We start from the raw sequence: 26,614 nt of genomic DNA, 5'->3' as shown, positions 1-26,614 counted from the left end.
CCTCCAACATACTCTATGCTATACCTGAGGAAGATGGGTCGATACTGGGGCAGCATGGTATGTTCCTACTCATGACCACAGAATGAGAGCTCAGATCTAGAGAGATGTAGAGGTCACACAGGCTCCTAAGCTAATTATGGGCCCCAGATCACATCAAATTGATGGGGTTTACAGTAATATTTATACCCCTTTCCCATATTACAGAGCTACTTTCTTCCCTGATCCAGCTTTCTGGTCCTTTTCACAGCCATGACATCATCTCCCCAGACAATAATTAGGATTCACCTGCATATCAGATTTCAGGCTCAGGCAAAAAAAAAAAAACTAGTATAGCTACAGGCCCTTTGAAATATAACTAAAATATGCCTGCTAGCTATCTGCAAAATGGAGGATACTCCCCCCAACACTTCACCTGCACTATTCCAGCCTTAAGGTCCATAACTGTCCAACAGTTTGTTTGGCTTTGTATATTAATTCTCTTTTCAGCCACCAGGTTCCAAATACTAGCAAGATGCAACCAGACTTCCCTGTACAGACAACCCCACCAATGTGTCTTGGAGCTCCACTTCCCCAGAGCCCTTCCCCACTAGTAAAAGAGAGAGACAGGCTGGGATTATGGGTTGACCTGTCAGTGCCCATGTTCAGCGAGGAAGCCATTACAGAAGCCAGACCTTCCACCTTCTGCATCCCAAAATGATCTTGGGTCCATACTCCCAGAGGGTTAAAGAGTAGGAAAGCTATCAGGGGAGGGGTTGGTATACAGAGGTCTGGTGGTGTGAATTGTGCGAAGCTATACCCCTCTTATCCTATGGTTTTGTCAAAGTTTCCTTTTTATAAATAAAAAACTAAAAATAAATGAATAAATAAAACAGCTTCTTTATGTATGAGCCATTTAATAAAATAAATAAATAAATAAAAATAAAAAGACTGTCTTGCTTTCTGAAGAGCTGAATAAGCATTTAATACATCTTAGTAAATACGTCACTCTTAACAGAGAAGTATAATCTACTTTTTCTATAAACTACATTGCTGCTGCAGAAAAAAGAGAAAGAGGCATAGAGAGAAAACAACTGTTATCTCTGTAAAATAGAATTAGACTTAATCCTAAAAGTATAAGAGAATAAAAGATGAATATAAGAGAATAAAAGATGCTCTTACAAGTACTTGTATCTCAATATATAAATATTACGAGTCAAGCTAAAAATGCTAAATGGGTTTTATTCTCCTACCTTGAAAGTATGCCTTCTTAACTGCAAACTCAGGTTTAAACTGAGGATGACTAAAATCTAGAGTTAGTTAGGTCCTTTTCTAAATTGGGGGAAGACAGTGTCTTAAAGACATCTATAATTGGGAAGATGAGAGGTTGTACCTATGTGTCAACAACTATATTGTAAACCATAAACCTCCCAATAAAGTGAAAACATGGGGGAAAACTATAGACTCACAATACAACATGGATGAATCTAAAATATATTGCTAAGTAATCAGATCAGATTGCAAAAGGCTGTGTACTATATGAATTTATTTATATGACTTTTTAAAGAAGGTGGACCTATAGGAACAAAAAAGAGATCAGTGGACACTGATGAATGAAAAGGGTTGGGCACAAAGGGATAAGAAAATTTTTTTCTATTATGAATTTTCTACATATAGTCGATATTGATTGTAATAGTAAATACATGACTATATGTTTGCCAACATGCGTAGAACTATACAATAAAAGAGGCAAGATTTGCTATATTCAAACTGTATTTTATATTCATTTTTTAAATCTTATATTCATTTTTAAAATCTTATTCTGTATCCTATAACCTGTAATTTAGTTATCATGTTATAAGGTAGTAGGGGCTAATAAAGTATAATAGTTCTTTCCTAAAAAGTCCAGAGCAGGTAAAATAAATCAGCTACAGCCCTGCCTTTGTCTTTCCTCCCTGCCTCTTCCCCTGTGTATAAACAACTACTCCCCATGTCCATGCTTCACCCACACTTCCCACCCAGCAGTCAATCTTCAGTTACCTTGGGGTCCATCAGCCTTATGAGTAGAAAAGTACAAGGCCTAGGTATGCAAAGCAGGACTTAGAAATTGGCCATGAGGGTATGTGGGATATTAGTTGGTTGTTCAGGTGCAGAGGGTGGTGGATGAAACAGCTTTATAGCATGCAGTGTCCAGAGCAGAGACACCTCATGGTCATTTAAGATTTTAGTGCGTTTGAAGAATAATTACCATTGTCCCCTTCCACCTGCATGCATATTCTTTCCTTGGGGAAAAGTTTATGAGCAGTAATAAAATCATCATGAACCTGAGTATTAAGTAACCTGGGTTGCCACTAACATTCCCTATTTATGAGAAGTGTAGGAGGCATACAAATTGGCCTAAGAAATGTCTTTTAGTATTAGATAGCAAGCATTATTAATACCAAGGGCTCAAAATTCATAGTGCATTAAATATAAAAATGACCATAGGAGTTACTAAATAAACAATATTGAGAATTAAAAAAAAAAAAAAGACTAGGGGCTGAATGGTGGTGCACTTGGTTGAGTGTACATGTTACGATGCACAAGGACCTGGGTTCAAGCACCCAGTCCACACCTGCTGGGAAGAAGCTTTGCAAACCGTGAAGCAGTGCTAAAGGTGTCTCTCTCCCTCTTTATCTCCCCCTTCCCTCTCAATTCCTGGCTGCTTCTATCTAATAAACTAAAAAAATTAAGATAATTTTAAAAAAGAACACAGTTGAATTGGCACCTGGTTTAATTCCCTATTGTACCTTTTGTTTCTATTAAACTGTTCAAGTTTTTGTTTGCATTGGGTTATCTTTCCATTGGCTCTCATATGAGAACAGAACCACTGCTTCAAAAATCCTGCCCAGATATGAAGATCGAGTCTGAAAAGTCACATTATCCATTATATGTCACTGCTGACACCAAGAGAAAATAGCATCACTTGAGTGAGGCCTTACTAAAGGGCCTTATACTTTCTATTGTTAAGACACTTTATCCTAACAGATATTCCCACTGTGGGAGAGAGCAGCATGTCCTCCAAGTTTTGGAGTCATGGCACTTTTACCCAATTTTTTGATTGAGTTAAGGGGGTTGGAAGGGAAGCATAACAGCCAGGGGAATGTGGTCTAGTTCTAAACAGGCTGATCTTGGCTGGAATCTGTTTCTATAACATCCGATACCCAAATCCTGGAACTGGTTAGAAGCTAGTATGCATCCAAGCTTGGTTTTTGGTGATTGTTTTTCTTTTAAGTCCCCCCAGATACACATGCTTGCCAATTCTGTTAGGTACCTGATAACATTCCAGTAAACTGTTTTTGTTTGTTTGTTTGTTTGCTCCAGTTAGAGTTTCTTTCATTTGCATGCAAACTAAGAGTCACTGCTGATACACTTGGCAGAGCCCCTGACATGAGATAATCAATGAAAGCTTGCTACACAAATGAATAATTATGACCTGAGGAGGGTTCCCGGAAGATGGCGGACTGAGAAGCTGCTAGTGGCTTGAGCTCTGACCACATCTTCTGGAAACGGTAGGATTTTCTGCCTTTAGTAGGCCAGTCAATAAGGGGTCCTAGCGGTGACACCAAGGAGGTGACTTTAACTTAATTTGGGTTAAAAAATAGAGTAGAAAAAAAGGGAAAAATTTTTTTTCTTTTAAAATTATTAAGCACACCTCTTCCCCTTTATCCCCCCCCCCCCCATAACGAGTCCCTGGGGACCATCTCCTAACAGGCTCCCCTGCTAAGCTTCTTTCTTTACCAAGATTCCTGTCCCACCAGGCAGTATCATTCATTCTAAATCTATACCCTTCTGAAACCTCTGGCCTTTTTTCTTTCTAAGTAGCCAACCCCCCCACCTCACTCCGCGTAGCTAATTAAATAATTAATAATAAATAAATAAATAAACTCCTTTCACCGCTCTTTTATGACTGTTCTTTTTCTTATCTTTTTCTTTTTTCTCTCTCTCTTTCATTTTTTTTCTTTTTCTCATTCTTGTCATCCTTTCTTCCTTAATCCTACAGCTTCCAAAACCACAGGCCCCATCCCCCACACCACCAAAGAGTGTGCTTTTTTGAATTCACTGATACACATTTGGGAATATTTTGGGGAAGAATTCTGACTCAGAGTAGACTCTCACTGCGAGTATCTCTGCTCAACTTCCCTTCCTCCTTTAGCTACCCCTAGAATATACAGTGTATAGTAGATTTGCATAACTGTCTATTTCAACTATCCTTGTCTAGTCCTGAGGTTTTTTTGTTTTGTTTTTTTTCTCATTCTTAACAATCAGCTGCCTCTGATCATGAGGTTTTAGGTAATCTGGGACAGGGTTTTTTTTTTAACCTGCTCTATTTTATTATTAATATTATATAAAGGCATATATCTTCCCCCCCTTTAGGTTGATCAGAATTAACTCTTAGGGTATCTTTCATTGCTAGGGTAGTGAGCATATTACCTATTGTGGGAGGAACTTGTCTCCTTACTCCTACCTCCTCTACAGACTCTCCCCTCCCTCCTCCTCCTAGCTAATTAAAAAAAATTAAATTAAATTAAATTGAAAATAAAGTAATCAAAAAAATTTTCCTTTCACTGCTCTTTAATTATAGCTCTTTTTCTTCTCTTTTCTCTCTCTTATCTCTTTTTTCTTTTTTTTCTTTTTTTTTTATCTTGTCATACACTTCTTCCTTCCTTCTTCTTTGCCTTTCTGAATTTGTGAATTATTTTGGAGAAGAAATCTGACTCAGAGTGCACTATCTATGTGTGTATCTCTGCTCTAGTTCCCTTTCCCCTCTTGTTACCCCTAGAATATACAGTGGATAGTAGATTTGCATAACTGTCTATTCTTGCTATCCTTTCTTTCTTTTCTCTTTCTTCTTCACTGGGATTTGGTTACTATTTTTTCATGGACTGGAGACATTGTTTGGCTAACTGGTAGTGATTAAATTGCTTCAGTTGCTACTGTAATTCCTGAGGTTGGTGAGTGCAATTGTCATAAAGGTATTTAGTACAGTGTTGCTTGTACTTAAGACACAACAACTGAGGAACAACAGAGCATAAAAAAGAAAAACATAAATAAAAAAAATGGCTATATCAAAAACAAATAAAACTGATACTCCAATGAATGAAGACAAGAGCCCAGAAGAAACTACATATCAGCCAGAAGTAACCATATATAAGAAAAGGATGCAAGCAATAGTAAACTTATTAATCACAGAAATGAAAACAACATTGGAGGAAAGGAATGTCAGTATTAGGGAAACAAAAGTTGAGACCCCCAAGGAAAATACTGATTATCTTGAGGAAATTAGAGAACTGAAAGCTGAAATAGCTGTAATGAATAAAGAAGCTAAAGCAAGGGAAAGCAGACTAACAGAAGCAGAAAACAGAATTAGTCAGACAGAGGATGAATTAGAGAAAACGAAGAAAGAGGTGAAAGAGCTTAAAAAGAGATTGAGAGACACTGAAAACAACAACAGAGACATATGGGATGATCTCAAAAGAAGTAACAGTCGTATAATTGGCCTGCCAGAGGAAGAAAGAGAGGAAGGGGAAGCAAACATTCTAGAGGAAATAATAGAAGAAAACTTCCCAAACCTGAATAACAGAAAGGATATCAAGATTCAAGAGGCCCAGAGAGTTCCAAACAGAATCAACGCAGACCTGAAGACACCAAGACACATCATAGTCACAATGAGAAGAAGTAAGGATAAAGAAAGGATCCTAAAGGCTGCAAGAGAAAAACAAAAAGTCACATACAGGGGAAAACCCATGAGATTATCTGCAGACTTCTCCACTCAAACTCTAAAAGCCAGAGATAATGGCAAAATATCTATCGAGCCCTGAATGAAAAAGGGTTTCAACCAAGGATAATATATCCTGCTAGGCTTACATTCAAACTAGATGGAGGGATCAAAACCTTCTTACACAAACAACAGTTAAAGGAGTCAACCATCACCAAAGTGGCCCTGAAAGAGGTTCAAAAAGACCTCTTATAAACAAGAACATCACTATAATACTTGCAATATATCAAAGCAAACAAAAAATTTTTTTTGAACAATGGCACTACAATACATTAAATCCATAATATCAATAAATGTCAATGGCTTAAACTCACCCATCAAAAGGCACAGAGTGGGGGGATGGATCATAAAACATAACCCAACCATATGCTGCTTGCAAGAATCCCATCTGCCACAACAAGATAAACACAGACTTAAAGTGAAAGGATGGAAAACTATCATACAGGCTAACAGACCACAAAAAAGGGCAGGAACAGCCATTCTCACCTCAGACACAATAGATTTTGAATTAAATAAAGTAACAAAAGATAGGCAAGGACATTACATGATGATTAGAGGATCAATCAGCCAAGAAGACTTAACAATTATTAACATCTATGCACCCAATGAGGGACCATCTAAATACGTCAAGCACTTACTGAAAGAATTTCAAAAATACAACAATAGTAATACAATAATAGTGGGAGACTTCAATACCCCACTCTCACACTTAGACAGATCAACAAAGCAGAGAACCAACAAAGAAAATACAAAACATACAAGAGAATTGAATGAAGAGATTGACAGACTAGACCTCTTGGACATTTTCAGAGTCCTTCACCCCAAAAAACTGGAATACACCTTCTTTTCAAATCCACATAAAGCATACTCAAGGATAGACCACATGTTAGGCCACAAAGACAGCATCAATAAATTCAAGAACATTGAAATCATCCCAAGTATCTTCTCAGAACACAGTGGAGTAATACTAACATTTAACAACAAACAGACAATTATTAAAAGTCACAGAATTTAGAAATTAAACAACATACTCCTTAAGAACCACTGGGTCAGAGATTCACTCAAGCAGGAAATTCAAATGTTCCTGGAAACAAATGAAAATGAAGACACAACCTATCAAAATATTTGGGACCCAGCTAAAGCAGTACTGAGAGGGAAACTTATAGCCATATAATCACATATTAAACACCAAGAAGAAGCTCAAATGAACGACCTTACCACACACCTCAAGGACTTAGAGGAAGAGGAACAAAGGAACCCTAAAGCATCCAGAAGGACAGAAATCACTAAAGTGAGAGCAGAAATAAACAACATCGAAAATAAAAGAACCATACAAAAGATCAATGAAGCCAAATGTTGGTTCGTTGAAAGATTAAACAAAATTGACAAACTCCTAGCCAGACTCACCAAACAAAAAAGAGAGAAGACTCAAATTAATAGAATTGTAAACGACGGAGGAGATATCATAACTGACACCACAGAAATCCAGAGAATCCTGAGAAACTTCTATAAAGAACTATACGTCACCAAGCTAGAGAATCTGGAAGAAATGGAACGATTCCTAGAAGCATATGCCCTTCCAAAACTGAACCAAGAAGAACTACAAAATCTAAATGCACCAATCACAGATAAAGAAATTGAAACTGTTATTAAGAATCTACCCAACAACAAAAGTCCTGGATCAGATGGTTTCACAAACGAATTCTACAAAACTTTCAGGAAACAGTACCCATACTTCTGAAGCTCTTCCATAAGACTGAAAAAACAGGAATACTCCCTTCCACCTTCTATGAAGCCAACATCACCCTGACACCAAAAGCTGATAGGGACAGAACAAAAAAGGAAAACTACAGACCAATATCTCTGATGAACATAGATGCCAAAATATTAAACAAGATCTTGGCCAACCGAATACAGCAACATATCAAAAAGATTGTTCATCACGACCAAGTGGGATTCATCACAGGAATGCAAGGCTGGTTCAACATCCATAAGTCAATCAATGTTATTCACCACATCAATAAAAGCAAAGCCAAAAACCACATGATTATCTCAATAGATGCAGAGAAAGCCTTTGACAGAATCCAACACCCATTCATGCTCAAAACTCTACAAAAAATGGGAATAGATGGGAAATTCCTCAAGATAGTGGAGTCTATATATAGCAAACCTACAGCCAACATCATACTCAATGAACAGAAGCTGAAAACATTCCCCCTCAGATCGGGGACTAGACAGGGCTGTCCACTGTCACCGTTACTCTTCAACATAGTATTGGAAGTTCTTGCCATAGCAATCAGGCAAGAGAAAGAAATCAAAGCAATACAGATTGGAAGAGAAGAAGTCAAGGTCTCACTATTTGCAGATGATATGATAGTATACATAGAAAAATCTAAAGAATCCAGCAGAAAACTACTGGAAGTTATTAGGCAATGTAGCACGGTATCAGGCTACAAAATCAATGTACAAAAATCAGTGGCATTTCTTTATGCAGACACTAAATCTGAAGAAGAAGACATCCAGAAATCACTCCCATTTACTGTTTCAGCAAAATCAATCAAATACCTAGGAATAAAGTTGACCAAAGAAGTGAAAGACTTGTATGCTGAAAACTATGAGTCGCTACTCAAGGAAATAGAAACTGATACCAAGAAATGGAAAGATATCCCATGCTCATGGATTGGAAGAATAAATATCATCAAAATGAATATTCTCCCCAGAGCCATATACAAATTTAATGCAATACCCATCAAAGTTCCACCAGGCTTCTTTAAGAGAATAGAACAAACACTACAATCATTCATCTGGAACATGAAAACACCTAGAATTGCCAAAACCATCTTGAGGAGAAGAAACAGAAATGGAGGCATCACACTCCTACACCTTAAAATATATTATAAAGCTATCATCATCAAAACAGCATGGTACTGGAACAAAAATAGGTACACAGACCGGTGGAACAGAATTGAAAGCCCAGAAATAAATCCCCATACCTATGGACATCTAATCTTTGATAAGGGGGCCCAAAGGATTAAATGGAAGAAGTAGGCTCTCTTCAATAAATGGTGCTGGGAAAACTGGGTTGTAACATGCAGAAGAATGAAATTGAACCACTTTATCTCATCAGAAACAAAAATCAACTCCAAATGGATTAAAGACCTAGATGTCAGACCAGAAACAATCAAATACTTACAGGAAAACATTGGTAAAACAGTTTCCCACCTACACCTCAAGGACATCTTTGATGAATCAAACCCAATTACAAGGAAGACTAAAGCAGAAACAAACCAATGGGACTACATCAAATTGAAAAGCTTCTGCACATCCAAAGAAACTATTAAACAAACAAATAGACCCCTCACAGAATGGGAGAAGGTCTTCACATGCCATACATCAGACAAGAAACTAATCACCAAAATATATAAAGAGCTCAGCAAACTTAGCACCAAAAAAGCAAATGACCCCACCAAAAATGGGCAGAGGATATGAACAAACCATTTCCCTCAGAGGAGATCCAAAAGGCTAACAAACATATGAAAAACTGCTCTAGGTCACAGATTGTCAGAGGAATGCAAATTAAGACAACACTAAGATACCACCTCACTCCTGTAAGAATGGCATACATCAAAAAGAACAGCAGCAACAAATGCTGGAGAGGTTGTGGGGACAGAGGAACCCTTTTACACTGCTGGTGGGAATGTAAATTGGTACAGCCTCTGTGGAGAGCAGTCTGGAAAACTCTCACAAGGCTAGACATGGACCTTCCATATGATCCAGTAATTCCTCTCCTGGGGTTATACCCCAAGGACTCCATAACACCCAACCAAAAAGTGGTGTGTACTCCTATGTTCATAGCAGCACAATTCATAATAGCTAAAACCTGGAAGAAACCCAGGTGCCCAACAACAGATGAGTGGCTGAGAAAGCTGTGGTATATATACACAATGGAATACTATGCAGCTATCAAGAACAATGAACCCACCTTCTCTGACCCGTCTTGGATAGAGCTAGAAGGAATTATGTTAAGTGAGCTAAGTCAGAAGGATAAAGATGAGTATGGGATGATCCCACTCATTAACAGAAGTTGAGTAAGAAGATCTGAAAGGGAAAGTAAAAGTAGGACCTGACCAAATTACAGCCGGAACCTCACATCTCCACTATAGAGCCCCTACTTCCCCCAGTCCTGGAACCTTGGATAGGGCCCACTTTCCCGTATGCCTCTCCCAATCCATATCAAATAATATTGCATCTGCCGATTACAACCTAACCAACACAACAATTGCCACCTCAACATCCTTCACTTCAGAGTGTGTCCAGAGACTTCACCTGTGGAATGACAACCCTTCAGCTTCATTACTCAGGTGAGACCTTTCCTTTCATAGTATACTCTAATTCCATCCCAGGTGGTTCACTTTCTAACAAAGTCCCAAAACCTAGATATACATCAGTTTCTGTGAGAGAGAGCATATGTTCACATGTATCTGTAAACTACTGCAAAATATATGCCTGAAAGCAGAAGTACATTAGAGTTTGCAGTGATTACCCCCCTAACACTTCCTCTCCACTATTCCAAGCTTTGGGTCCATGATTGTTCAATAATTTGTTTGGCTTCATATGTTAACTCTCTTTTCAGTCATCAGGTTCCAGATGTCATCAGGATGCCGGCCAGGCTTCCCTGGACTGAAAACCCCACCAATGTGTCCTGGAGCTCCGCTTCCCCAGAGACCCACTCTACTAGGGAAAGAGAGAGGCAGACTGGGAGTATGGACCGACCAGTCAATGCCCATGTTCAGCAGGGAAGCAATTACAGAAGCCAGACCTTCTACCTTCTGCAACCCACAATGACCCTGAGTCCATGCTCCCAGAGGGCTAGAGAATGGGAAAGCTATCAGGGGAGGGGGTGGGATATGGAGAATGGGTGGTGGGAATTGTGTGGAGTTGTATCCCTCCTACCCTATGGTTTTGTTAATTAATCCTTTCTAAAAGAAAAAAGAAAAAAAAAATTATGACCTGAATGTGCATCACTAGCATATTTGTAAAATAGTGGAGTGTTTTCTTTCTGATTCACAAAATATGGCATTATTGACTAAACTGAAAAATATAGAAAAGTGTAAAAAAGAAAAGTAAACCATCTATATTTCTACCACCCAGGGGAGCCTAATTTTTATTTTTTGTTCAGTCTTTTATATATACCTACATGATATTTCCATTTCAGAAAACACATCTAACTACAAAATAGCAGTAAAGATAGAAGGGTATTCCATGTCATAATATGGTCTTCAAAATAACCACTTTTTTTCCTTTTTTTTTTTTATTGTGTTGTAGCTATTGTTGATGTCGTTGTTGGATAGGACAGAGAGAAATGGAGAGAGGAGGGGAAGACAGAGAGGAGGAGAGAAAGATAGACACCTGCAGACCTGCTTCACCGCCTGTGAAGTGACTCCCCTGCAGGTGGGGAGCCGGAGGCTCAAACCTGGATCCTTAAGCCAGCCCTTGCACTTTGCACCACATGCACTACCGCCCGACTCCCAATAACCACTTTTAATACCTATACAAGGGACACAAGAGACTATCAATTGAGGACTTTTAAATATCTTTCATTATTAATTTTTAGTCATACAGGTTATTTGGATTTTGTATTTCAAAACAACTAAACAAATTGTTTCTAAGATTTTGTGAAAACTATGGTAATTACCGATGGGATGGTGGTAGTTGCAGTGTGGAATGTATGCCCTATGATTGTAAAGTCTTATAAACCACTATTAATCAAATATTTATATAATGGCTTGAAAGAAAAAAACCTAAACGTTCATCAGTGTATGAAAGGAGAAATAAAATGTGACTCATGCAAATAAAATAAAATAAAATAAAAACTTTTTGCTTACTCCTTTTTTTAAAATTTTTATTTATTTATTCTTTTTGTTGCCCTTGTTTTTTTATTGTTGTAGTTATTATTGATGTCATTGTTGTTGGATAGGACAGAGAGAAATGGAGAGAGGAGGGGAAGACAGAGAGGGGGAGAGAAAGACATACACCTGCAGACCTGCTTCACCGCCTGTGAAGTGACTCCCCTGCAGGTGGGGAGCCGGGGGCTCGAACCGGGATCCTTCCGCTGGTTCTTGTGCTTAGCGCCACCTGCGCTTAACCCGCTGTGCTACCGCCGGACTCCCAAATAAAAACTTTTTTCACCAGGTTGGTCACTGCTTTTCACTGGCTACATGACTCTCATTCCTCGCTGCAATTTTTCCACCTTTTTTTTTCAAGAGAGACAGACAGAGAAGGAAAGCCAGAGATGAAGAGACAACTGCAGCATTGTTCCACCACTTACAAAGCTTTCTCCTGAAGGTGGAGACTAGAGCTTGAAGCTGGATCCTTGTACTTGATGTTCTGTCTAAGTGAGCAACCACTGAGCCCACATACAATTTTTTATTTTTGTAGATTGTAAGAAACAATCCTCTATACAAACTTTGCCTGTCACTAAGTAAAGATTAAATTAAAAAAATTAAAAGTCCAAGGAAATACCTGTGTCATTTAAATGGAACCTTTAAAAGTTTTTGACAAATGTGTTCAAACTGTCCTCTGGTGGGGTCATATCATACTGCTCTCCCTCCAATAGTGAATGAAAAAGTCCTTCTTAAAGTATCTTTACCAGTACTATTTTATTGTTTTTTGCTTATTTGATAAACTTTTCATTTGTATCTCTATGATTAACAGTAAGAATGTTTATTAAATATGTGTTGGCCTTTTCTCTCCCTTTTGATATTTATTCAGATACTTAGAAAATTCAATTGGTGCGATAATGTCAGCTTACTGATATCAAGAGTTCTTCAGCACAATTATTATATTAACTGTTCTGTCATGCTAGATGTCAATATGTAACTCCATTATTATTTGCTAGGTCAGATTATTTTTCATATACAGGAGTTTAAAATGTACTCAAATGAGAAATAATAAAAATATACTCAAATCCATCATTGGCCTTATAAGATCTACATTAATTTTACATTAAAAAGTCCTTCCACTAAAGTCAGTTAAATATTTTTCTAGCTTGGCTTTTCACCTGAAAGACAAACTTACCAAATGAATTTGAAATTTAATAAGTCATGCAAACAGATTCTTGGTTGACTGTTTTCTATATACTTGATTAATTTCCTTATGGTTTCTACATAAAATTTATTTTTTAAATTAATTATTATTTTTTTGTTGATAGAGACATAGAGAAATTGAGAGAAGATGAAGATAAAGATAAAGAGAGAAATCTGCCGCACTGCTTCACTACATGTGAAGCTTCCCCTCTGCACCCACCCCCGCCCCGACTGCAGATAGGAAGTGAGATTTCTGCACATGATAACATGTGCACTCAATAGGGTGCACCACAATCTAGCCTCACCTCTCTCCATCACATTTCTATTTCCTAAAGCTATTTGAGTCTGTTTATAGAGCATTATATACCACTGAGCTATCTATTTATTATTACACATATAGTTTACTGCTGAAATTATTATAGACTGATGGCCAGGAGTTTATTTCTGAAAGGGCAATCCATTCTCCCAACCATGAGTATTCTCCTGCAAAAATTTCTTGACTATTATCTCATAGTTATTCTTCTAGGTGGATATTAAAATCATTTTGCTTAATTCTCCCAAATCCCAGTGCAGTAAGACTTTAGTTGATCTAGGGGAAAAAAAAAAAAAATATATATATATATATATATGCATGCATGAAAGTCTTTTTGCATAACCATTATGTTATCTCCCTTGTCCAGTATCCAACTTTCTACCCAAAAAAAAGGTATGTTTTTTGTTTACATCATACTTAGTTCAAGTCCCAGTACCAAAATGAAAAAAAAAATCAAATCTTACAAAAATTAGGTATGAAGTCACACCCACTTGGTTTAAACAGAAAACAACTATTCATCTGTGATTGAGAGTTTTGACAACTCTGCAATATAGATGAGTAAAACAAATGAACATGGAAAAAGAATGGCAACCAAACAGTCTCTTGGACACCATGACAACTATGGTGTGAGGGCGTGGAGAAGCTCAAAACCTTGGTGGAGAACTTGGTGACTTAAACTTACCACGTATGAATGTGAAGTTTTACCTCTGAAATCTTATAATTTTGTAAAACTATTAAATCACTAATAAAAAAGAGGACATAAAAAAGAACATGAATATATTTTTAAAATCATGATTTTTGACAACTCTGTAAGACAAACCCATGAGGAACTTGTTCTCATCTAGAGGACAATTTCTCTCTTATTTTAATCCCAGAGATAACAGCCAGGATGATACTAAAAATATAACAAGACCCACCTAGATATATTGAGGAAGTAATTTCTTGCTTATCTACAGATGAGCAAATTCATTTTCCCCCCAGATAAGTATAAATTTCTTTTTTAAATATGAAAATAATAGTTTTTACTAATTATTACTTAATCAGAAATTTGTTCTGAATATGATTCAGGTTCTGTGTTACTGGGAAAGATTCAAGAGATATCTACAGTAACAAGGACAGGGACTTAAAAGACACTGGCATATAACAGAAACTCAATAAATTCTATTAATTATCATTACATATAATGTGATTTTTTTGTTATTAATAACCTCTAAAAGGTTAAGCATCTAGGTCACCATTATCTTTGAGAGCCTGGTATGACAATATAATGATTCAATAAATATTTGTGAAATATTTGTTAGCTGACTTATATATTTTCCCAAAAACCTCAGTAACCAGAAAATATAGTAACTCAATTCTTCACTTCTAGCTTAAAGCCAATTCTTAGAAGATACATTTGTTAAAGTCAAGAATACTCCTCTTTTGAAGTCAAAATAAAGTTCTAAATTGCTCTTTTTGTACAATTTAGTAAAAAGCAGTTTCTAAAAAATGTGATCTTTGGGAGTCCGGGGTAGCGCAGTGGATTAAGCACAGGTGGCACTAAGCTCAAGGACTGGTGTAAAGATCCTGGGTGAGCCTCCTGGGTGGGTGGAGCCTCCGGCTCCCCACCTGCAGGGGAGTCACTTCACAGGTGGTAAAGCATGTCTGCAAGTGTCTGTCTTTCTCTCCCCCTCTTTCTTCCCCTCCTCTCTCCATTTCTCTCTATCCTATCAAACAACATCAATAACAACAATAATAACTACAACAATAAAACAAGGGCAACAAAAGGGAACGAATAAATAAATGTTTTTTAAAGTGTGATCTGTAAGTCATACAGAAAAAATGCTTCCAGGCATACACCACAATTTAGTGTGCATCTTCCTCCTTCGAGGCAAAAAATAAATAAATAACCATTGCAAAATTTAGGATGTAAAGTTTAAAATAGCCAAACAAATAAATAGAAAATGTAGAAAATAGAAATTAGAATAGAAATAGAAAAATAGAAGACAGAATTTCATTTAAGTGCCACTGAAGAAAACATAATGAGATGAAGGGAGGTTAAGTGTGAGGTCTATGAGATTCAAAGGGCAATAAAGCTTGGATAAAAATAGTCTGGATGGGGGAGGGCAGGTGGTGGCACACATTAAGTGCTCACATTACAGTGCAGAAGGATCCAGGTTCAAGCTCCCCGTCCCTGTCTGAAAAAGGAAAGCTTCAGGAGTGGTGAAGCAGGGCTGCAGGTGTCTCTCTGTCTCTTTCCCTCTCTATCTCCTCCAATTCTCTCAATTTCTCTCTGTCTCTATCCAATAATAAACAAATACAAATAAAAAATAAAATAACTAAAATAAAATAAGTGAAAAATTTAAAAGTCTAGATGGAAAGTTCTTAGGATGTTTAAGAACTAGACATATCAGATTCCTAACCACAGCAACAAAAGATGCCCAAGATGAGGCTAGCTCTCATCTTGGGCATCAAGAAACCAAAGATCTGCAAGCCTCTGCAATGCATGCATTGTGTGTGCATTTTACATGAGGAAATGATATGATTCTATCTGTTCTAGAAAATGGAGGGGGTGACATGAGTAGCTCAGGGTCTTGCTAGAAATTTATATTAATGGTTTGGGTGAGAGATGTTGACTTCAATTTTAATGGGAAAAGGAAAGAGAAGAAATCTATCAAGATGTTCATAAAGATACTGGCAGAAGTCAATCTATGTGACTATAAAATGGTATTGAATATGGAGGGCAAAGAGAATGGAGGTGTCCAAAATGATTCTTGAGTTTCCAGCTAAAGCATCACCATGAACAGTAGTGCTATTTACCAAGACTAGAAAGGTGTTAAGAATGAAATAGCTTGTTGCTGTTTTCATACCTGTCATTAGGTTTACTGTCCTGTTTTTTATGTTGTGAAAGGTAGCTAAACAGAGGAAAGCAATTTTAACAAATCCTTTTGAGAGTAAAGAGATAGCTCACAACAGAGTAAATACTTTACTAACTATAAGGGTCTAGGTTCAAGTCCTGGCCACCATGTGGCAGCACCATGCAAAGCTGAAGCTTAATAGACAGAGATAATGCTGTAGTATCTCTCTTACTCTGTTTCTCTCACTCCTTCACAGCTTTCCCCCTCAATCTGTAAAGAAAAAGAAAAAGATTTTACTGAGAACAGTGGGATAGCACAGGCTTTGAAGCCCCAAAAGAGCCCTAACAACGAGAAAATAAATCTGTTTGAAATACTGTATGTTTGTGTCACATAAACAAGAGTCAAGTCCTAGATAGTATAGATTTCCAGAGAAGTGATAATTGTATAAGCAAGGTAACTTTCTTTGAATGGTGTTTTCCCTACCATGGTTGGGTATATAAAATCTTGACTGTATTAGATGGATTAAACAACATTTAAAGGTATTCCTGAAGCCACATTACTCTATCTTTGCCTCATATGCTGACATAATATTACCGTTGTCATGAAAGACAAATCATAGGACTATCAGCATACTGAGCTGAACAATGCTTTCCCTAAAACACATGCCTGTCTGGAACCTGTAAATGTGAGCTGATTCAAAAATGGTTCTTTACAGGTATAATCAAATTAAGAGGAAGTCTTATCTACCAAGAATGAGCCCTAACTCCAATATGAATGGAATTCTTTTTTAAAAGGGGGGACTCAAGAAAGGGGCAGGTAGAAAGGAAAAATGGCTGTGTGAAGGAGGCAGAGACTGGAGTTCTGCTGTCACAAGAAGCTGAACGAGGTAAGAATAGCATGGTCTTGCCAACTCCTGTTGTAGACTTCTACCCTTCAGAGCTTGAAAGAATAAATTTGAATTTTAAGCCACGTATGTTAAGACAGCTCTAGAATACTAATAAAGTTGAGGCTATTACATGAGATCACATGTTTGAACTTGATTGGTATAGCACAACACATTCAGTATGAATTCAACAAGTAGCCAACCCCCTTCTTCTTCTAATGGCCACCTTGTCCTAGTGATTTATCAAGTGAGTAAACCACATATATGCCCATTTATGTATTCAATAGGTTTTATTATCCCTGGGCTTGTTTTATAGATGAGGAAACTGGGGCTTGGGGGAAACGATAGCACCTACCCAAGATCACAAAAGTAAAAATAGAAGAGTAGGAATTCAAACTCAGCTCCACTTCATCACCAAGATGACACCACACCCTAGAATATCTGTTTATAACACCTAGGACATTTTAGCAAGCTCTCACAGAGTACAGTCACTGGCAAAATAGGTCTTCAATGATTGCAATGAAAACCCACAGTTATTACCAAAATTGACAGAACATAGTACAATCAATCTGTTGTTGTTTGTGGAGGTACACAAAAATGTTATTCTAAGGTCAATACTTTAGATGAACGTGCCATCAACTGCTACTGCTTCCATTAGCATTGCTATCATTTTGCACATATGATTTTGAGTCAAGGTATTATTATCACACTGGACACTTATGGCTTTACTTTATGAAAATACATTTTTCTGAAGTATTCCCCATTTCCTTTTGATGATACTGACTCATTCCCGCCACCTAAGAATACCATAAAAATAGTACTAGTATGGTGGAAAGTGCCTCTAAACTTATAATCACAGATGTCCGTCCTTTAAATTATAAAACAAAAATTAAAAGCAACTTCTAAAATTACCTTCCTTCTCTAGCTCAGTGAGTTGTGTTGCTGAATATAACAGATATTCAAATACAAAGTAAAACTGTTGTGGGATGTCAATTTCATGGAATTCTTGTGTAGAAGGGGCTTCTAAGGAGCTTTTGTTCTTATGGATTTAGGAAAGGTACATTCGACCAATGCCAAGGAGAGAAAAGGATGCACTGGTAAGTGTTGTGAGTAACCAAACACAACCATCACTATTTTGTGATAGAACCCTATGAGAATGACAGGTTTACTAATTTACCTAAAAGTGTGTTCAGCCTTCCAAGCTGTCATCAACTATTAAGGATGACATGTATCTCTCTGGCTTTGTACCAAGTTATTATTTTTCTCCACTACTGTGGTCCCCAAAAGATCATCACACATAACCCCAATGCTCCAAATTCCCTTAGTTCAATAGCTCATATTGAATTAAGTTGCACCCCACGTTTAAAGCTCCAGATACACACACATGGGCTCCAGAGGGAGCTTAATGCTTCTCCTCCAAACTGGGCAATGATGATCTCTGGACTTTTCAAGTTTACCCTCCAGGAGGCCAACAGAGCACACAATTTTGACAAGAGTTTGGCACCGTAGTCTCTTCCACGTTCTGCCTACATTTGTGCTCACCAAGTTCTCTCTCTCTCCCTCACTCCTTCTCTGTGTGTGTGTGTGTGTGTCTTTCTCTCCATTACAACCCACCACCACGCATACATCAAAGCAAGTAACAAAGAAAAATATCCTCATAAAGGCTCAGCTACAGCATCTTTCAGTCCACACCTGCCAGACACAAAAACATACAGAATGCCACCCTGGCAAGATGTTCAACACTGCTCAGGAGGAGCAGGCACCTTGGCACCCCCTCACCCCCCCTTGTGCGCGGCTATATACACAAAGAACTGATGCTGGGCTTGCTAGCCTTCCGGAGGACCAAAGCACACTCCCTGAACTGGCATTCCGAGGTCTCACCCACGCCCTCTTATACAAGAGAAAGGAACTCCTTTATCTGACCCAGAGAGTACCCAACCTAGAGGGTAGCACATGCGGGGTGGAGGGGGGGCGGTCCCCAGATCCTCCCTCCAGCCAGCCGGTACCCAGTATTTGGTATCTCCTAGGAGATGCACAATTGCGCGCTGTCACAGATGTCCGCTTCGCATCCTCTCCTGGCAAACCCAGGTGCCCGGGTTCCCAGCAGTACGAAGCCCGCAAACGCCCCTCCCCACGCTGACATGCACCCCAGCAGCCCAGCCGGGAGTGCCAGCCTACCTGGTGGGTGGTTGTCAGCGACGCGGCGGCACCTCATCCCCTTCTCTGCAGCTACAGCGCTTGGAGCGCCATGTTCCTGGTCTGTCTGGGCGCACGCCGGGCAACTACTACGGACTGGGTAGGGGTAAGGGGGGCGGGGGCCCCAGAGAGGAGGTGGGAGGCAGAGCTAAAGCTTTCTACTCTCCACCCAAACGTCCCCCATCTACTGAGCATGCCCAGCTGCCCGGCTTCGCCTCTAAAAAGACTTTCCATGAACGCATTCTGCTGCTCCGGGTTTTTGTAGCAGCCGGAGGTACCAGCTGCGGGGAGTGGGGGTGGAGAGGTGTGAGGGGGGGCGGGGGGAGGGTCGAGGGGAGTGTCTACACTCCCTTGAGCTGGAAGCTGGAGAAAGCTGCTTTGGCCAGTCCAATCACACTTTTCCTTCTGGCTTCCTGAGCTGGGCAGCTGCAGCACAACGACCCCCCACCAGGACACTCCCCCCAGGACACCCACCCACATACACACACACACCACCTTCCTTCCCTACCAACTCGAGATTTGGAGGAATTTTGTGCCGGAACTCTGCAGGTATAGATTTTGCCTTATAAAAGGGAGGGACTGGTGGAGGGAGGACGGGACTACCGCGTGGCAGATCTGTCCTCCACCTTACCCACCACCTGGAGCCCCTGCTTCTCAAACTTATCCGTGCCTATGGATTAAAATGTAGGTTAGTATTTTATTGGTCTGGGGCCTGGGGCTTGAAGTCTGCAAGACAAATAAGCTTCCAGGTGGTGTTGATGCCTATGGTCTTTTGACCACACTGAGACCTAGGGGCTGTCATCCTTGAGTCAGCCAACTGGAAAATATTTCTGGTGACCTGAGCCCATCCCACATAGGCATCTTTTAATATAACAACTAAGACCACTACTACAGCTGTCGCCCCCCCCCACACACACACACACACTCTCCTGAGTTGATAGTTCAATAATGCCATTCAAATTTGAAACAATCTTGACTGTTCTGTCCAGGGAACTCAAAACTGGGAATCTGATGTCATTTTATTGTACAAGTCATGGATGGTAAGGCTGGCTTGCCCAATTAAGAAAACTGATGGATTATAATAAAAGAAAGTCATTTACGTGCCAAAAGATTATAAAATATTCTGATGAGTAATGTTTGGGCTGATATTCTGCAGTTCATCCTAAATACCATAGTTGCCCACCCCCTTCCCAACCTAGGAAGGCTCAGCATTATCAAGAATAGCCAAGGCCAATGCTACTTGAGAGACATTCATAAAATGGTCCAAATTTAATAATAATTTTAAAAAGTTAATAAGCCCCCCAAAATGTTACTTTTAAATAAATAATAGGTATTCTCTATGGTTCAGAAATCTAAAAGTTGGAAAATAAGCTATAATCATCAATCAGGAGTTGTTGGAGGAGGTTACAAAAGTACATGACCTCGGGGCGTGGCGATGGCACACTGAGTTAAACATACTTTGTAGGAAAGGACATGACCTTGAGTTGACCTAAAGGTACAGAAATCTACTTGTCTTGCAGGTGAGTTGTAAATTCTCTTGCTAATGCACTGCCACCAGACAGTCCGGAGTAGTCTCTTTCCTTTAGTCCCTTCTTGCCTTCCATGCAATGGCCAATTTCATATTTTACTTGGAAAACTCCCCAGTTTATAAGCCAATAGAAACACACCATTTACAAAACAAACAAAAAACACTTTGTCACCACCAGGGCTTCACCACTGACTTTTCCAGATAGAGATACAGAGGGAACAAAGGAAAGCAGTGCAGTAGAAGTCAGGCTGGAACCTCTGTCCTGTTTATGACAAAGTAGGTGCACTACTCAGGGAGCTATCTTGTCTAAACTTTTAACTTTGTTATCACTCTTTCCCTTTAACATATTTCTCACAAAGGGAGCTGAATTGTGACACACCCAGTAACTCAGTAACATGCACATGTTACCACACACATCTCACAAAATCTGAGTTGTGTTGTGTTTTATCAGTGTAATCCCTTGGGTTATTTATAGTCCACATATAAATGAAACCATCCTATAAATTGTTTTTTCATATCCTTATTTTACCTCACTTAGAATAATCACCTTAATTTCATCCATCTTGTGGCAAAAGGAAAAGATTCTTCTTCTTTTCTTTTTTTTTTAAACAGTTAAATAGTATCCCACTAAGTGTATATGCCTCACCTTTGTTGTAGAAGCCTCATCAGTGAACATTTAGATGGATTCTAAATACTTAAAACTAGCCCCAAGGGAACAAGATTACTTAACATGGTTCCAGAGGGATATGGAACCCTGAGATTGACAAATTACATTAGACAAAAGATAATAATTCTCAGCATTCTTGTTTATAGTAACTATTTTGTAAGAACAGTTAAAATGTTAATATTGAATTTACAAAGGACTAATAGCAGAAACACACTCCCAACACATTCCTGCTGGTCTTATACCTTCAAAACAAGAAAAGTTTAAAATCTGTTATGCTTTATTTGTCAAGAAATGAATACAAACACATTATTATTCAAGAAGCCAAATTATCTAAGTGCCTCAGAGTAACTATCCTGTCTGTCTCAAAACTTAGCTCCTGTTTTTCAAGAAATATTTATGAAGGTTCCAGACTCTCCTTCTAATTGTACAAATATTCCTTGAAACAAAGTGGTAGAAAGTAGGAAGGCAGTATTACTATTTCTATTTCCACCCCACCCAGACCTTAATTATGTGTAGAAAATACCAAATATTTCATACACATTTAATTCATAAACTTAGCAAAGTTGCATGCACAAAATTAACACACAAACCTAGTCACATTTCTATACACTTAATAATGTACAAGTCTAAATGTAAGTTAGAAAAGTAATTCATTCTTCAAATATTTCAACAGGAATAGAATAAATAGGAATTAGCCAGAATATAAAAGGTGTGACTACTGGAAACTAGAAAAATCAGCTAAAGACTAGACCTAAAATTGAAATATATCTCTTATTTATTGATTCGAATACTTAATATTGTTTAAATGTCAGTAATAGCCGAAGTAGTCCATAGATTCAACAAAATCCTTTGAAAACAATCCCAATAATTATATTTTTCAGAAATGGAAATATCTGTTCAGAAGTTTCCCTAGGTCTGGAGGGATGCAAGTAGCTGCAAAAAATCTTATAAAAGGACAAAGTTAAAGATATTACACTTCTTGATTTCACAGAATGGTATACTAATAAAAGACCAATACAATGGAAGACAAAGCCCAGAAAATGAATATCATACATCTGATCAATGATTTTGACAGTGGTGCCAAAAGTTTTCCATCATAAAGGGAAAAAAGCCTTTTCAATAAGTGATGTTGAGAAGACTGGATGCCACTTGTAAAAGAATGAAGTTGGACTCCTACCTTATATCACATCTGGATATTAATTTTAAATAGATCAGGGATATAAACATAAGAACACACATTAATTAGGAAAAAAGGGGGGAGGGTAAAAGTTCCATGACAGTGGATTTGACAATGATTTCTTGGGTATGACAACAAAAGAAAAAATTAGGCAAGCCAATAAATTGGATTACATCAAAATTCAAAGCTGTGCAAAAAGGATGTGACAGAAAGGCAACTCATAGAATGAGAAAAAAGTTAACTTATATAACTAATAAGTGTCTATTACTCACAATTTTAATAACCACAATAATAATAATAATAATCCCTAAGGTTCATCAACAAAAAATAAACTATTAAGCACTTACAGTGCAAACTGCAAGGACTGGCATAAGGATCCCAGTTTGAGCCCCCGAATCCTCACCTGTGAAGGTGAAGCAGGTCTGCAGGTGTCTTTCTCTCCCCTGCTCTGTCTTCCCTTTCTCTCTCGATTTCTCACTGTCCTATTCAACAACAGCAGCAATAACAACATCAAAGGTAACAAAAATGGGGGGGAAAATGGCCTCCAGGAGCAGTGCAGGCACCGAGCCCCATCAATAACCCTAGAGGCAAGTAAATAAATAAACCATTATAAAAATAATACAGCAATGGTAAGGACACCCTCATTCTCTAAAGGGAGGCTGGGCCAACATACTCTGCCACTCATAAAAGACTGGTCCTGAAATGAGTGCAGCCATTCTAGAATGTTCCCATCTGTGACCATGGAATGTGAGCTCAGACTGACAGGGACGCAGAGATTACACAGGCTCCTGTACTAAATATGAATAGATATGAGCCCTAGGTCAGATTGATGGGGTTTATAGTTAAGAATATTTATATACTTTCCTAATATTTGGGAGCTACTCTCTGCCCTGATTCAGCTTTCTAGTCCTAGTCTCAACTCTGACACCATATTCCCAGACAATTATTTTTGCCTACCTGCAAGTTAGCTATCAGGTTTAGGAAAAAACTACTAGTCATGGGCCCTTTGGGATATATTTCCTAGCTTCTTCCCACACAAAGACCTTTAGTTCTCTCTTCTCTGTTCTTACCTTAGTTTTCTGACTATTAAACAATTTTCCCACCAAGTTGCAGATACTACCATGATGTCATCCTGACTTCCCTGGGCAGAGGACCTCACTAATATGTCCTGGAACCGCACCTCCCCAGAGACCTATCCCTCTCGGGAAAGACAGAAATAAGCTCGGAGTATGGATCAACCTACCAATATCCATGCTCAGCGGAGAAGAAATAACAGAATCCAGACCTTCCACTTTCTGCTCCCCATAAAGAATTTTGATCCATACTCCCCAAAAGTTGGATAAAGAATAGGGTACTTTCCAATGAAGGTAATGGGATAAGGAACTCTGGTAGTAGGAATTATATGGAATTGTACCCCTCTTATCCTACAATCCTGTTAATCATTATTAAGTCACTAAAAAAAATGGTAAAAGATCTGAATAAGTATTTTCCAAAGAAGATTTATAGATAACCAATAAATACATGAAAAACATGCTCAATATTAGTAATTGGGTAAATGTAAATCAGAAACCATAAGAAGATATAATTCACATCCATTTTGTACCCATATCTATGTAGATGTGTATATAACATTATAATAAATCTTGGCAAGGATATGAAGAAATTGATTGGAACCCTGCTGCTAAGAATGACAGTAGTATAGGTTCTGTCAAAATAGTATGGCAGAAGCTAGTGGATGTCACACTGGTTAAGCACATACATTATTATACCCTGGACTTGCTTCAAACCCTTGGTCTCCACCTGCATGGGGGAAGCTTCAAGAGTGGTGGAGCAAGTGCTGCAGGTGTCTCTTCTTCTCTCCCCTTTTAGACCCCTCCTCCCCTCTTAATTTCCCCCTGTCTAAAAAAACAAAAAAGGGAAAAAATGGCCACTGAGAGTGGTGCATTCATAGTATAAGCACTGAGCCCCAGCAATAATCCTAGCAGGGAGAAAAAAACAGCACGGCTGTTTTTTAATAAAGTAAGCAGAATTATCACAGGGCCTTGTATTCATGGAATCTATTACTGGCTATTTGAAGAAAATAATGAAAAGCAGGGACTTGAAGAGATAGTTTTTAAATTTTTTAATATTTATTTATTTATTGCCTTTTGCTGCCCTTGTTGTTTTATAGTTGTAGTTATTATTGATGTCGTTGTTGTTGGATAGGACAGAGAGAAATGGAGAGAGGAGGGGAAGACAGAGAGGTGGAGAGAAAGACAGACACCTGCAAACCTGCTTCACCGCTTGTGAAGCTACGCCCCTGCAGGTGGGGAGCCGGGGCTCAAACCGGGATCCTTATGCTGGTCCTTGCACTTTGCGCCACCTGTGCTTACCTTAACCCACTGCGCTACCGCCTGACTCCCTGAAGAGATATTTTTTATAACAATATTTATAGCAGAATTATTTACAGTAGTGAAGTATTTTAAAGTCAAATGTTCACTAGCAGATGGATGGATAAAAATAATATATTAAATACACACAACGGCAAGTTATTTGGTCTTAAAAATAAAGTCTAGGGAGTCAGGTGGGTTAAGCGCAGTGGGTTAAGCGCACGTGGCGCAAAGCACAAGGACTGGGTAAGAAACTGGGTTCGAGCCCCTGGCTCCCCAAAAGGGAATCAATAAATAAATACAAAATATTAAAATAAATAAATAAAATAAAGTAATATTTCACAGGTGGCTTACCCAGTTGAGTACAGGTTTACATGCATGAGGACCCAGATTCCAGCACCGGTGCCTACAAGGGGAAGAAGCTTCATGAGCTGTGGAGTGGTGCTGCAGTCATTTCTCTTTCTTCCTCTGTGTTACCCTCTTTATCACTCTGTCTTTCACTGTTATCTAGAGGAAAGGAAAGAAAAATTAAAAGCCACTGAAGTCATGTAGCACTGGACTCCAGGGATAACCCTTGTGGCAATAAACCTAAGATACTCTACAATATAAATGAATCTTAGTGACACTGTTATAAATGAAGTGAAACACACAAAAAAGTAAGTATCATTTGGTTTCCCTTCTAAGATACCAAGAATGGACAAATTCATAAACACAAAAAGCAGAGGAGTAATTGCAAGGTACTAGAGGGAGAGAGGTGGGAATAAAGAGCTATTGATTCATGAGTGCAGCACATCATTTCGTGATTATAAAATGTCTGGAGACAGATACTATCTCTTTCGTGAGCTAGTTATTGGAAAAGAAATAATGTGTATTGTAGTGTTAGATATACAACTCAGCATTTTTGAAGGGCCTGAGAAAAAACCCAGGACTCAAGCAGTTGATACAAAGACTAAATCTGAGACTCACTAAGGAAGTGTGTGTGTGGTGGTGGCGGGGAGGGGGTATGCTAGTTTGGTTGTTAGCTGAAAAACTAAATTTTTTTTAAAAAGCTATTATCTAGTTGTCAAAGAAACAGCTCGACTGGCAGAACATCAGACTTTCAGGTTTGAGGTTTCTGCTAAGGGCCCTTGTACCACCTGTACTAGAGTGGTGTTCTGGCTTTTTCTTTTTCTCTATAGTCTATCTCATGTAAAATTTTGTTTCTTATATATAATAAATCTTTTAATTTTTTTAAAAAATTCAACAACATATAATAAATTAAAATTGAATGGGTCTCATCCAAAATGGGTGATCCAAAATGGGTCTCACCAACATGAAAGTAATGGTTCTCAATTTCTGGCAGTCTCTATCCAACAAGTAAACAAAAATCATAATAAAAGAAAGAAAAAAACTTGATGACATATCAAAGTCTTACAGCTGTTAATTATTACTTGGGCTCAAACTCTTACCCTGCTCTAATCCCTCCCCTTCTCTGTTTCTTGATATGTGTCTTTCCCCCTTCCCTTTCATATATTTAAAATGTACAGTTGTATAAATCATATTACTCTAATATCCTTTGAAACTTTTCTAATATCATACTAGTAGCCTTTGTTGTAAAAATAAATTCTAGTTCTTGTCTTGGTAATAATAGATTTCTCACTACATTCTGTCTGGCATAGATGGTCACGTGATGCTGACTTTGATCCTAGCAATACCTTTTGCTTTAGCTCAAACTGCAGGTCTCTCATCTGCTGTCTCTGAATAATCCTTAGATCTATACAAGACA

The 26,614-nt window shown here is 38.4% G+C and overlaps 1 protein-coding gene across 3 annotated transcripts in view; it reads right to left on the bottom strand.

The window, feature by feature from the left end:
* The window catches only part of PAK5 (p21 (RAC1) activated kinase 5), a 352,864-nt gene extending 333,527 nt beyond the window's left edge, over positions 1–19,337 (bottom strand). For 2 of the 3 annotated variants that reach the window (XM_060186556.1, XM_060186558.1), the window contains exon 1: positions 19,091–19,337. The gene's annotated coding sequence lies outside the window, so the exon portion shown is untranslated. Of the gene's footprint in view, positions 1–16,261; positions 16,300–19,090 lie in introns of all 3 variants that reach the window. The other variant, XM_060186557.1, reaches the window with a different exon arrangement.
* Positions 19,338–26,614: the final 7,277 nt, after the last annotated feature.

This window comes from Erinaceus europaeus, chromosome 1 (assembly GCF_950295315.1).
Source record: "Erinaceus europaeus chromosome 1, mEriEur2.1, whole genome shotgun sequence".
Taxonomy (NCBI): domain Eukaryota; kingdom Metazoa; phylum Chordata; class Mammalia; order Eulipotyphla; family Erinaceidae; genus Erinaceus; species Erinaceus europaeus.
This window is presented reverse-complemented; position numbering and strand designations above follow the sequence as displayed.